The 13,856-nt window shown below is 38.7% G+C and overlaps 1 long non-coding RNA gene across 1 annotated transcript in view; it reads right to left on the bottom strand.

Annotated features, from left to right (window-relative positions):
* Positions 1-4,516: 4,516 nt before the first annotated feature.
* LOC114009441 (uncharacterized) overlaps positions 4,517-13,856 on the bottom strand; it is a 61,810-nt gene continuing 52,470 nt past the window's right edge. Inside the window, exons 2-3 of the long non-coding RNA XR_003550852.1 lie at positions 5,719-5,899; positions 4,517-5,071 (exon numbers count right to left, since the gene is read on the bottom strand). This is a non-coding gene — a long non-coding RNA (uncharacterized LOC114009441). The remainder of the gene's footprint in view (positions 5,072-5,718; positions 5,900-13,856) is intronic.

Raw genomic sequence — 13,856 nt, 5'->3', positions numbered from 1 at the left:
CTTTCTTCTTCCTCTTCTGAAGTCATAGGAAAAACCCATATAGAAGCTAATGGTTTTTAAATTTTGTTTAATTAATTAATTTTGTTAAAGATTTTTGCCATAGGGCACATGTGATCACTGGGGAGAGAGATGGAGAGGGAAAATGAGATATCATCCTCTGAGGGGAATGGCCATGCCATAATCTCTTCTCTTTCATGCTCCACTGAGGATTTTGGGCATGCATACATGCCACCTGGCATGATTTTCAAGCCACTGGGTCTGGGACTTGAGCATGGGGTCTGCCATGTAGGATTCAATGCCGTAACCACCACACCACCTGCTGGCCCCATAATGAAAAATTTTGAAGAGAAAATTACAGAAATAGTATTAAATAAAAGCACCTAATGGAAACTTAAATACTATTTAATAAAATGTAATAGTAATGACCAAAACTGATTTAAAAAAATCTATGAATTATCATCATAGATTTAGCAATTTAGAGTCACATAATGGCAATTACAGTATTTTCCTTATTACCACATTGTGAGTTTTTGTCTCTTTTTTTTTAAAGGTTTTTCCATTGCATGTGTACCCTCACCAAAGAAGAGAGAGACAGAGAGAGACAGTGAGAAGGAAAGTGAGAAATCACCCCCCAAGTGGGATTGCCGTACCACAATCCCTATCCCTTCTCCTCCATTTTCTTCCTGGGATTAGTTTTTGTCCTTTTTATTAAAAATCATTTCTTTAATTACATTTGTTGCTATTATTATTATTATTTTAAATTGGACCAGAGAGAAATACACACAGAGAGAAAGGGAAGGCGAACAAGCAAGCTGCCAGGGCCACGACTGAACCGTGATCAGCAATGTGAAAGTCCAGCGCCTTAACCACAACACCACCTGCTGGTCCTTAGCTTTTGCCTTTTTAAAATCACATTTAGTACTCTTTATTTGTCCTTATCCCATTTAGATATATATATTTTTTTAAGAGAATTTTTGCTATAGGGTGAGTGTGCCTGCTAGAGAGACAGAAAGCGAGAAATCACCCCTCAGGGTGGATGGTCACACTACAGTCCCTTCTCCACCATTCTCTCAGGATTTTGGCCAAGCACACACACATGCCCAGGGCTCAAATCACAATCGGCTACATGAGAGTACGACAACGTTACCATTTATGTAATCACTTACTTTTAGTACCTCTATAGTTCTTTTTATAAGTCACAACAGATTTTGTTGTAGTTATAAAATGTAATTCAGAAAAATTTAAATCGTATTTTATAAGAGAAAAATACTTAAATAAGGGAGTATGTTTGTTGTACCTAGAATACAACATGACAGTAAAAAAAGCTCTCTCATTTTTAATATTTTTTAAGAATTATTTTATTTATTTATTTATATTTAAATTATCATTTTTATTCTTTAATTTGACTAGAGAAAGAGAGAGAGACAGAGAGAGAGGGAAAGTGAGAAAGCAAGCCACCAGATCCGGGACTTGAACCATGGCCAATCAAATGGGAATCCAGCACTTTAACGACCATGTCACCTGCTGGCCCCGAAACTCTTTAACTCTTAAGGCAGTGATTCTGAGTGGATGTTCTGAGGACTACTTGTCTGAGAATTACCTGGGAAATTTGTTAGAAAAGCTACAAATTCCTGTAATCTATTCTAGATCTACTGAGCCTGATTCCAGGTGAATTAAATTCAGAACATGTTCAACTACACAGAGAGTCACAGATGTGTCGTTTCTTTTTAAAAAATAATTACTTACTTTATTCATTCATTCATTTATTTTTTTTTTTAATTTGACCAGAGAAACACAGGAGAAAGAGAAAATGAGAGAGCAAGTCACCAAGTACGGGATTTGAACTGTTATTGGCCATGTGGGAGTGTGCAGTGCCTAACCACCACACCATCTGCTGGTCCTGTGTCACAGATGTTTCTTAAGCATGGATCACTTTCAGAACCACACTCTTAAAGGCAATCTTCCATCTGGGACCATTGGCCAAATCAAAGTAAACTAGTAGGATTAGGTAACTTTGAACATGTAGAAGAAAGAGAAGTGGAATATTTTCTGTTGCATTTCTTCATTTAGTAGGTTATCTTACACATGATAGGCACTCAACTAATACATGTTAAATGAGAAGATAAATGGATTTTTTCAATTACATAAAGACAAATATCATTAGATGCAGAATATGCATGTTAAACTAGGAAATCACAATTAGGAATATTCAAAGGAAACATTATTTCAGTCCCCTCTCAGGATCTTGGACATATGCGCACATGCGCCCGACATGAGTTTAAGCCACCAGGTCCGGGACTTGAGCCACAGTCGACTACATGGGAATCCAACAACATAGCCATTACATCAACTGCTGGTCCCATGATGATTGTTTTTGTAATTGTCAGAGGTTATATGTGCTCATCAAGGGAAAAAAGAGAGACAGAGAGGGAGAAAACACCACCCAATGGGCTGTGGTCATGCTGCAATCTCTTCTCCATCCTGTTGTAATTTTGGGCATGAATGCACATGCACATGCACCTGGTATGTTTGTCAAACTACCAGGGCCAGGATTTGAACTACATTAGGCCATCTGGAATCCAGGTCCCTTAACCACTGATAAATACATAACTGAAGGTTAAGTTATGAGAGGTAGTAAGTGGGAGAACAAGCTGAAGCATAACCAGTGTTAGGACTCAGAACACAAAACGCTGAAGTATGCCAAGCTGAGTACTTAGAACTGAGGATTTTGGAAGGCTTCAGACTCAAGGTCTATGACCGTCTCCTGCCCTCTTGTCTCTAATCTCTATTTCCCCTGAAAAGAATGATATGGAAACAAGAATTTCTCTGTTATAAGGTGGATCATAGAAACTAGAGCCCCTCTTTCCTAAAGCAAGCCATAAAACTTAAAGAGATGACTCTCTTCTCTGTTTTCTTTTGAAAACCCCCATTCCACAAGGGTCCAGCCCCTACTTGGAGGAAAGAACACCATACAGAGAGGCTGAAAAGAATCTGGATAGACTGGCTTTTCTGGTTTTTCCTCTCCAGTTTCTTATCATTAGATCTGACCTTCTGTCTAATCACAATACTACACAACTGTCCATCTATCATAGCACCTAAGCATAAAAATAGACATTTACCCTAGGTCTCTGGGTGTTCACTTCCGAAGTCTCCTGTGTCACATACAACTTTGATTAAACAAAAGCATTGTGGCATGGTGGTTTGGGCGCTGGACTCCCACATGGTCGATCGCAGTTTTTGAGTCCTGGACCTGGAGGCTTGCTTTCTCACTTTCCAACCTCTCTTTGTCTCACTGTGGTGAGTGCACATGCACTGTAGCAAATTAAATAATAATAATAATAGTTCATAAAATAAAATAATTTTTTAAAAAAGCATTATGCTGTTATCTTGTTAATCTTTTGTTATACGAATGCCAGTCTAGTGTATTATGGATGAGGACAGGTATCTGACCTTTCTGCTTCTAGTAATAAACTCTTTAATAAGTTCCTGATAAATGTAAGAGGCAGATGTTGGATTTGCTAGCCATTAATTATTTGTGTTTTATTTATTTATTTATTTTTAATGAGAGGGTTTTTTTTTTTTTTTTTTTTTATGGGGGGGTTTTTTTTTTTTTTTTTTTTTTTGGAGAGGTTTTTATTCGCTATAGAGTGCGTGTGCTCGCCAGACAGACAGAGAGAGACAGAGACAGAAAGCGAGAAATCACTCCCCAGAGGGGATGGTCATGCTGCAATCCCTTCTCCCACTTTTTTTTTTTTAAAGCAGGAACTTTGTCTAGGGTATGTACACTACATTTTCTATATTTAGGGATACATTTATTACACTTAAAATCAATAATATAAATATTCTTCCCCTTATGTATTTACAAGCAAGATTACTTCTGTGTTAGCAATGAGGAAAATGAGATATTTGTTTTCACATGTTTATTCATTTATTTGTTCATTCAGGAAATGCTTGCTGGCCACCTACTCTGAACTATAGCTTATTTAAGCTATAGTTCCTTATTTAAGCTATAGTTCCTAGCCTTGAAAAGCTCATAGCTGAATATTTTGTGAGAAACAGGTAAATTATAGTACCCAGGGTTAAGGAGAAATGTAGGTTTATAAGCATCTTTTAAGGATGATCAGTGGTTTATCAGGGTCTAAACTTCTTTTCTTAAATCTCTGCCTTGAGTCTGCTTGGGGACTACATAATTTGAAAGGTAAGTGACGTACTTGAACGTGAAGGCCTGGAACTAGGTGAGGAATGCTGCCTCCATTGGTATTTCAGGACTAGCCTAGAAGGAAACAGTCTCCTTTTTGTCACAGACGGTTACCCACCGAAGTGAGATGCCCTGTTCTGGGTCATGCTCACTGGGAGCATGGTGAGCTGGGAGCATGAGCACTTACATCTTATTTGTTTGTTGAGCTGAGCTGTCATAGGCTTAATAATATGCACTCCAGCGTACAGGAACATCATTATGAACTGCAGTGACATTTCTCCTTCCTTCTTTTCCTACCTTTTTTTTTTTTTTTTTTTTTTTTTTTTTAGGGAGTCTTCCCTCCCTACTATTGTTCAACTGGGTGTGTCTATATCCTGCTTCTTCTGTAATAATCTTTTTACCCTCTTTCATGGTTTTACCTACTTAACTAATGGACTAGCCTCTAACTAACTACTATTGTGTAATTTTAACATGGATTATGTAAACGCGTACACACACACACACACACACACACACACACATACGGGCGTCTCTTAATTAAGAATGTGATGAGTAGATGAAGGTATTTGGCAATAGTTGAAATCAGCAAGTCATTAAAAATTCTTCCACGATACTACTAATTTGTTTGTAATAGCCTTCTAATTGCAGCATATAAACAGAGACAAATGTGGGTTGGACTCTATGGAAAAAGTATCAGTCTTGTGTTTTTCTGGTTAAAACGGCTATAATTTCCACTTCTGGTACAGTTGAAATATGCAATAGAAAGCTATATCCCGTGCCTTTGGTTGACAAGCTTCTAAAGTTGAAGTTCTCTTTCTGAAAGGTGGTCTTCCTTTATTAAATGTTTGTTGTCAGTTGGTAGCATTGTGTAGTCTAGGAGAAATCACAGAGATGCAGGTGTCTTATGAATAACCAGATGGGAAATGGAAGATGATCAAACTTCCTCTAAGACCCTATGAGTCAAATAGGAATGACAAAAGATTTTCCTTTGAAACAGTGAGGAGGGTGAAACCGAATTTTAAAAAGTCTTGTATACAAATGACAATAATGCCTTCCATAAACCTCCTTCTGAGAGACAGGAAACCTGTTTTCTATAGCTTTTCCCATCACCAAAATACAGCCAGAGTCTGCGATTAGACTCAGCAGCTGTTTAACAGTGCCAGGAACACTGATGAACTCCCAAAACATTTCCTTCAAGTAAAATCATATCTTCCAAAGAGCACATGCCAGTTTATTTGTTCATGCTGATTTAGAGGGAAGAACGCCACCTATCGGATCACAACAGCAGTGTGGATAGCATCCGACCATCCTTCTGGTCTCCCTTCCACCCACCCGGCAGCACATCCTGTTTTTCCCCAGAGAGCGGCATATTCTAATGTTCGGAGGTGGTCTGCAGTTCACCTAAGTGTGCTCATATCACGCTCTATAATTCGAGGAAAACACATGAATTTTAATCAGTTTTTAAAACAACCAGGCCTCTCTTCTCATTTACTAGAATGGAAAAAATTCACTTTTATTACCTTAAAGATGCCAAACATTGCCATTTTATTACTGTGGGAAGCTGGAAGTCATTTCCGAACCCTTTTGGCAAGGGTGCTATGTAGAACATCCAACTCAGTCCTTTAAGTGTCTTCTGAGAACCGCCACACAAACTGTGATTTACTGTCTTCAGGAGTTAAAGGGACCCTTTCTACCCTGAAACTGAAGAAAGAAAGGTGAAGTGTGTTTACGAAGCATCCCAATGAGCCTTGCAAGAATATGGGACAGCACAGAGACAGAAGTAAAGGATGTTTGGTAAAGAATGTTTTGGTAATCCATATTTTCCAACGTATCATTTCTACTTTGCTTTCAAAGGTTATGTTGGCAGCCTGTAAAAGTTGGAATGACTTTTGTATACTGATCAACTGGTCTCAGGACACTCACAGACATCTTAACACTTAGTGGTGATGTGGCTGTTCCCCCCTCCCTGTTTGCTGTTTGCATCCTAAACAGGGTTTTGTACACCTCCACAGTGAGTAAAATATTATAGTTAAAAAAGAAAACAATATATGGGACTAGCAGCTAGTGTAATGGCTATATCACTGGACTCTCATGTAGTCGACCGCGGTTTGAGTCCTGGACCCGGTTGCTTAAACTCACGCCAGGCACATGTGCGCGCGTGCCCAAGATCCCGAGAGGAGAAAGGAGAAGGGATTGTGGCGTGGCCATCCCCACTGGGGGAGAGGGTTGATTTCTCGCTTTCTGTCTCTCTGTCTCTCTCTGTATTTTGAGTGAGCACACATGCCCTATAGCAAAAAATCCTCTCCAAAAATAAATAAATAAAACAAAATATATATAAAATTATGTATACATCTGTGTATATATAGTTGGATATATGTACATATTTGTATATATGCATGTGTACACACACATATAGATACAAAGACACAAACGCACAGACCCTTCCTGTGGAGTACCTAAATTTTATAAAGACATATTCGACTGACTAAACAAATTAAACAAAAATCAGAAAAAGATTTTTGTATATTCTCTAATTTGCATAACCAGAAGATGGAAAGACTCCAGCCGCCCTTCTTCCTATTCAGTAGCAACAAGCGATAATTGGAGTTTATGTATTCTGTAGCTGATTCAAATCTCCGGTAGTTTAACGTTACGTAATCTGGGAGACTACTATTGCTAACAATTAAAACATTCACACACATGTACGTCGTCCCCGGTGTGAGTCTGTTTACAGGTTTTTGACTAGCCAGTATGTGCAAGTGCTATATAGTTATATCACTAGGCAAATGGAGGCAAAAGCACAGGAGAGAGAAACAAGAAATTAACTTATTAGTCAGAAAAAAATACATTACCCCATATGGGACTGGCCCAGTGCATAGCACATGATGGGCTCTCTACAGATATCTGATGAATAATGAGTGGTAAATTAGCTACTTTGGAAAGCAACTAGACTGTCACATCAAAACGAGAGTTGGGACCAGCTGATGGCATAGTGTTTACATGGCTAGACTCTCATGTAGTCGATCACGGTTCTAGTACTGGACCTGGCAGCTTAAAACTCACACCTGACACGTGTGTGTGTGTGCCCAAAATTCCGAGAGGAGAATAGAGGAGAAGGGATTGCAGCATGGACATCCCTCTGGTGGGAGGGTGATCTCTTGCTTTCTCTCTCTCTGTCTCTCTGGCGAGCACAAGTACCCTAGAGCAAAAATCTCTCTAAGAAAAAAAAGGAGCTGTTTCATAGTGTAAAATGAAACTCAGTGAGTTTTTTTCTGACAAAAATCAGTGAGCTACTGACTTTAGGTAGAAAGCCCAATCTACTTTTTTTTTTTTTGTTTTAATGAGAGATTTTTGCTATAGGGCATGTGATACCGCTAGAGAGACAGAGAGACAGAAAGCGAGAAATCACCTCTCAGGCAGGATGGCCACACCGCATTCTCTTCTCCATTCTTCTCTCAGGATTTTGGGCATGCATGCACATGTGCCCGGTGTGTGGTTTATGTTATCGGGCCCAGGACTCAAACTGTGGTCAATATGTGGGAGTCCAGCAATGTAACAATTACATAATCTGCTGGTCCCAAGAGACCTGTATTTATTCACATTTTAAAAATTGATTTATTTTGGGGCCAGCAAGTGACTTGGTGGTTAAGGGTGCTGGACTCTTGCGTGGTAGACCGTGGTTCAAGTCTTGAAGAGGGGTTGCTTTCTCACTTTCTCTCTCATTCTCACTCTCTCTCCCTAGCTCTCTCTTTCTTTGTTTCTCTCCAGCAAGCACATACACCCTCTGGCAAAATTTTAAAAATAAATCTGTTTTTTGTAAAGAATTTTTTCTTTAAAGTTTAAATAAAAATTTTATTTATTTTTTGAAATTTGACCTTAGAGAGACGAGAGAGAGAGAGAGAGAGAGAAAGAGAGAAAGCAAGTCACCAGGTCCAGGACTCAAACCATGGTTGGCCAAGTAGGAGTCCAGCACCTTGACTGCCACTTCACCTGCTGGCCCCAACCTTTATATTTTTATAATTGAGTGAGTGATTGTCCAAAACAACTCTCAGAACAGTGGATAATTTTTTTCTGGTCATAAATAGCCTCAAATCTTTCATGGAACAATGTCTCTCTATTAATTACATTTTACCAGAGCATTATCTTCAAAAACTGTATCATAAAGGCATTAATTATGGTAGTCAACAGTTTCTATGTCTTTTTTTTTTTTTGGCCAGTGGGTGTATGCACTTGCCAAAAAGAGCGGCAGATAAAGGGGAAAAGTTCCTCCATTTCCATCCTGTCAAAGCTGAGGGACACATGCACACACACACCTGACATATTTCTCAAGCTGCCAGGGTGGTTATTGATGAGGAAACATTTTCTTTCCCTTGTTCTACCAGGCAAGTAATCTGACATTTGGAGTGGACTTAGCATTAACATGTTGAAAATGTTATGTGGTCTATTCTTTGTTAGGACCAGGATTTTGTATCTAGTCTGAAGTAGAGGATTCATCTAGGATTTCATGCTGCTTTCTTTGCTAAAGGGAGCAGGGGTGATGGAGGCCAAATCTACTAGAAGCATCTGCCAGGGAAATGGCTGAGAGAAGTGGAACCATCCAGAGAGTCAGAAGGCAATGCCTCTGCCTTCTAAGGTTAAGTGTAAATAGAAGACCAGCTGTCCCCCTTCAAGAGGAGTGAAATTGAGCTCAAAAGCTTTGCTGTACAGTACACCTAACAAGAGTAGAAAAATGTCCAAAACCAAACTCATCAGCAGTTTGCTGAGCCATCATTATGGCTATTAAGAGAAAACAGTATTTTAACATAAGGTAGGGAAATGTCCAAGTTAAAAGAAATGTTTCTCTTTTTCTTTCTTTCCTTTTTATTTATTTATTTTTATTTCGAGAGAGAGATTTTTCCTATAGAGTACATGAGCTCACTAGAGAGACAGAAAGTAAGAAATCACCCCTCGCAGAGGAGGATCTCATGCTGCCATCCCTTCTCCACCATTCTCTTCTCAGGATTTTGGGCATGCATGCACATGTACCCACTGTATGAGTTTCAAGTTGCTGAGTCTGGGACTTGCACCGCGGTCGACCATGTGGAAGCCCAGTACCTTAATCACCAAGCTACCTGCTGTCCCCAAAAGTGTTTCTCTTTTTAAACATACATCCACAGAGCTCTGTCCATTTGGAGCTAGCACATACATTGGATTGACTTAAACTTTTCCTACAGGAATGATGTCATTTTAAAAAATATATTTTTATTCATCTGTTCATCCATCCATCCAATTTTTTGCTTTTTGTGAGAAAGTGCACAGGAGAAGGCAAGAGGGAGTCTCATGTCATGATCCTCCTGCCACAGTCTCCCTGTCAGCGAGGACTACAGATGCATGCCAACATGTCCAGCCTGTTTAGGTTAGGCCGGGAACTGAACCTGGGCTCCTCATGAAACTCCAGCCATCAGGTAGCAGCACCTGCCTGCTCGTGCCACCACAACTGGACCCATCCATCCATCTTTTAAATGATCATCCATCTATCTGAAACAAGTATTTGTAACTGATTTTATTGCTTCATCCGTTATAAATCCAACCTGTTCTGGGTGCCTGCTCTATGACAAGCATAACTTCTAGTGATAGAAAGACATGGAAGATGGAGTCCCTTTCCTCAAGGAGTTTGAAGTCCAACTGGAGAGAAAGCTGAGCATACCAGTACAACACAGCAGGACAGAGAATATGATAGCACTACACTATGAAGATAGAAAGGCTCCTGGATTAGACCAGTGGATCTGGAAAGGCTAACATTAAAGTTGAACTTTAAAAGATAAGTAATAAGAATTATGTAGATGGTGAAGAGGGAAGGTAATTCTAGAGAAAAGGCATGGCATATGCAGAAAGTGTCCTTAATCATTGGTGTTCATTTATAGTCACAAAATAATCATCTAATAAAACTCCACTCCATTACACACAACATGATATAAGGATTTAACCAGCAGCAGCTAGGAGAGACAATAGTCACATACATTGACCCTGGAACTAGATTTCCTGGGTCTGAATTCTGGCTCTTACTATTTCTAGCTGATAAACTGGGGGAAATTACTCAACCTCTCTGCCTCAGTTGCTTTGACTTCAAATTGGAAATAATACGTGTAATATATGCGTGTCTGGTACAAAATAATCTCTTGGAATTCTCAGCTAGGATAATACTTTTTTCCTGGTTAAACTTATCTTATTGCTAATAGAAATGATAATAATAATAATTATTATTATCAGCTTTTGAAGAGATGTCTGAGAGCTATCACAAACTGAGGTTTACTACATTCAAAAGCCAAAGAAGGGACAGCAGGTGGAGTGGAGGTTAAGGTGACTGGATCCCACATGATTCACTGTGTAGTTCCCGCCCAGGACAAGGCAGCTTCAAAAACACACCAGACTTTCCCTCTCTCTCTGCTGAGTGCATGTGCCCTATAGAAAACTGATTTTTTTTTTTAAAAGGAAAATGTTTAAAACGTCATTATAATAAAACATTTATCAAAAATGAATTAAAAAAGAGGGTCGAGCTGTAGTGGGATAGGTGATAGGTACTGATGAGCATACTGGAGCCATCTGGGAAGGCCCTGTGTTTGAATCCCACTTGGACTGAATACACCACATCATGCCCTTGATCCTGCTGGCTGGAAGGCTGGGGAAGGAGGTACTGGGGTAGTGAGATCCTGTCAAGGATATCTCTCTCTGTATGTCTTTCATAAAAGAAAGAAAGAGAAATTAAAAAAAAAAAAAAAGCTAAAGGGGCTCATCTTCCCTAAATGTTAAAATTATACAAAATGAGAACCATTAAAAATTCATTCAGATGTCCCCGATTCAAATTCTGTCTTTGCCACCCACCTTCAACTCTGAGAGCTTTAATAAAGTTGTTTAATGCGTGTGCCTCAGTTTCTTATCACAAATGTGGATATTAATGACATCAATATCTTCCTTAAGAAGCTGCTGGGAGGATTAAATGTGTAAATGTGACTCGCATCACCTAAAGATTCTTTCATCATCTGCAAACCCCTTAAAATGCTAAGAGAATGCATAATGGCTAATCTAAGGATTGTAAAAAAGATCTTTCCCAAAATACTTTCTATAGTTTGAGAGATCACATATAAATATTCTCATCTGCATTCGCCAACTGTGGCAAATACTCTTGGATGTTACCGCTGACTTTGATAGGCTGCCTTTGCATCTTTGCCAGAACTTGTTCTGGTTGTAGCTATTCATAGAATGCCCTTGGATCATGTGGTAGGTTGAATCTGAATTACTCTCCGAATCATTTTGGAGGTAGTAATAATGGGAACCAAAATGGTCATCTGGAGAATGAATTACACATGGACATTTTCTAATAGAATCTTTGTCTATCGATATTTCTTTTGTCCTTAGAATAACCCAAAAGAAGATAACATAATGTTACTTGAGTAAAAAGCATTAAACATGCTAACATAAAGCAAATTCCCTGTATATAGATAATATATTCTTTGAAAGAATACAAATCTCGGGTGGAATACAAATATGAAATGACTTTTTTTTTTTTTTTTTTTTAGAAAATACCCTAAATTATAAGAAAGCAGATACTGCACTAGGTCTTTTCTTGGAGTTATTTTTAATTGCAAATATTGTTTTGAGGCTGATAACCCAACCTTCCCAAGCAGTCTACACAGTCTGGCTTTAAATAAATTCAACATATAATCATATTGCTAATACTAGTAAAATCTTTGGTTTCTGAAACATCTCTGCTTTTCTTCCACATACCAATTACTTAATACTGGTACTTCTAAGGCCAGGCCTCGTTAGCCTGCCTGACGGAGTGCAGAAGTTTCAGGTGGCATAGCTACTATTTTATTCATTTTTTTTTCTTGCCTGCTACCTGATTTCTCCTGGGTCTGACCTAATTCCTTTGATGCCTGGGGCTTGAAGACCAGTGCTAATCTGCATCATAGGTGAGACAATTTAAAGAAAAGCAAAGGGCTTTTGGTGGGAATGTCATCTTCCAGTAATTAGCCAAAATGATGAACATAAAGGGAGAGAGGAGAGGCACCCGATATATGTTCTCTAGGCCTTTTAGAAAACATGGAGTTGTTCCTTCGGCAACATATATATGTGAATCTAAATGAAAGGTGATATTGTAGACATCAAGGGAATGGGTACTGTTCAAAAAGGAATGCCCCACAAATGTTACCATGGCAAAACTGGAAGAGTCTACGATGTTACCCAGCATGCTGTTGGCACTGTTGTGAACAAACACGTTAAGGGCAAGATTCTTGCCAAGAGAATTAATGTGGGTATTTAGCATATTAAACATTCTAAGAGCAGAGATAGCTTCTTAAAACGTGTGAAGGAAAATTACCAGAAAAAGAAGGAAGCCAAAGAGAAAGGTACCTGGGTTCAACGAAAGTGCCAGTCTGATCCACCCAGAGAAGCACACTTTGTGAGAACCAATGGAAAGGAGCCAGAGCTACTGGAACCTATTCCCTAGGAATTCATGGCATGATGGGTGTTAAAAATAAACTAATCTGTGTTTTATAATGTTTGCCTTAATTGAGTAGAATTATGTTCCCTCTCCAAAGCTAATTTTTATTGGACTCTAATTAATTTTGTAATATTTTTATTCAAATTTAGTATTTTTTTACCTGAAAGATATTAGGTGGTTTATAAAACAAGTAAAACTCAGTTGGTTAGGAAAACAACAACAAAGAAAGGAATGAATGGCACTTGGGCAAAAATGCTCTTAAAATCAAAACAATCATTTTGAAAGCAGGACATTTTTGTATTGTTTTGTCATAGGGCAGGTGTGTTTACCTGAGAGAGACAGAGAGAGGGGGCGTGATTTCTCACAACCTTCCCCTCAAACCCCCACCCCCAGGGTGGATGGCCATGCTGCAATCCCTTTCTGCTCCATTCTCCTCTCAAGATTTTGGGCACACATGCACATGCACCTGGCGTGACTTTAAAACCACTGGGTCTGGGATTTGAACTGCCATTACCCATGTGGGAGTCCAGCTCCTTAACCACTCCTGTATTACCCATTCTTTAGAGAAGAATCTAAATTCAATGCATCCCCTCAAATATCAATTTTCCCTCCCTATTAATTCCTTATTTTTTAAAGCTAGCTAAGAAACCATTTTATGACTAAAACAAAAAAGTAGTATCAGAAGGTTGTTAGCACTCTACAACAAAGGTTATAAAAAATATCTTTTTATGAAAAATAAATCATGCCTTAAAAGTCATAACGATAGAAAAGGTTTGTGTTGACTTTCATGTAGAGATCATGCAATAGCCCATGCTTTGAAACATACTGATATTCAGAGTTTCTTAGACCTGTCCACTAACTTATTGTTCCCCTGGGTCTCTTCCAGATTCTTTTTCCCTTTGGGAAGCAGGTTCATCTTACTGTTCAAATATGCATCCAACATCTTGTAGTTATTAATATACCAAAAGTAGGGGCACAAGGGGAAGCTTTTCAAAGTGTCTCTGCTCTCTTGATTTTGGATTACTATGAATCCCGCAGAAGTGGAAGGTGAAAGCTATCCTTTCCTGCTAACAAATCACACCCTTCTTTCTTTGAGATGTTAAGAAGTTGTAGTTTTGTTTGTATGGATTCACAAAAAAAAAAAAAAAAAAAAACAGAAAAAGACAAAAAACAAGA

This window comes from Tupaia chinensis, unplaced genomic scaffold, assembly GCF_000334495.1.
Source record: "Tupaia chinensis unplaced genomic scaffold, TupChi_1.0 Scaffold000534_1, whole genome shotgun sequence".
NCBI classification, from domain to species: domain Eukaryota; kingdom Metazoa; phylum Chordata; class Mammalia; order Scandentia; family Tupaiidae; genus Tupaia; species Tupaia belangeri.
Note: the sequence above shows the minus strand (reverse complement) of the source record. Positions and strands in the feature narration are given on the sequence as shown.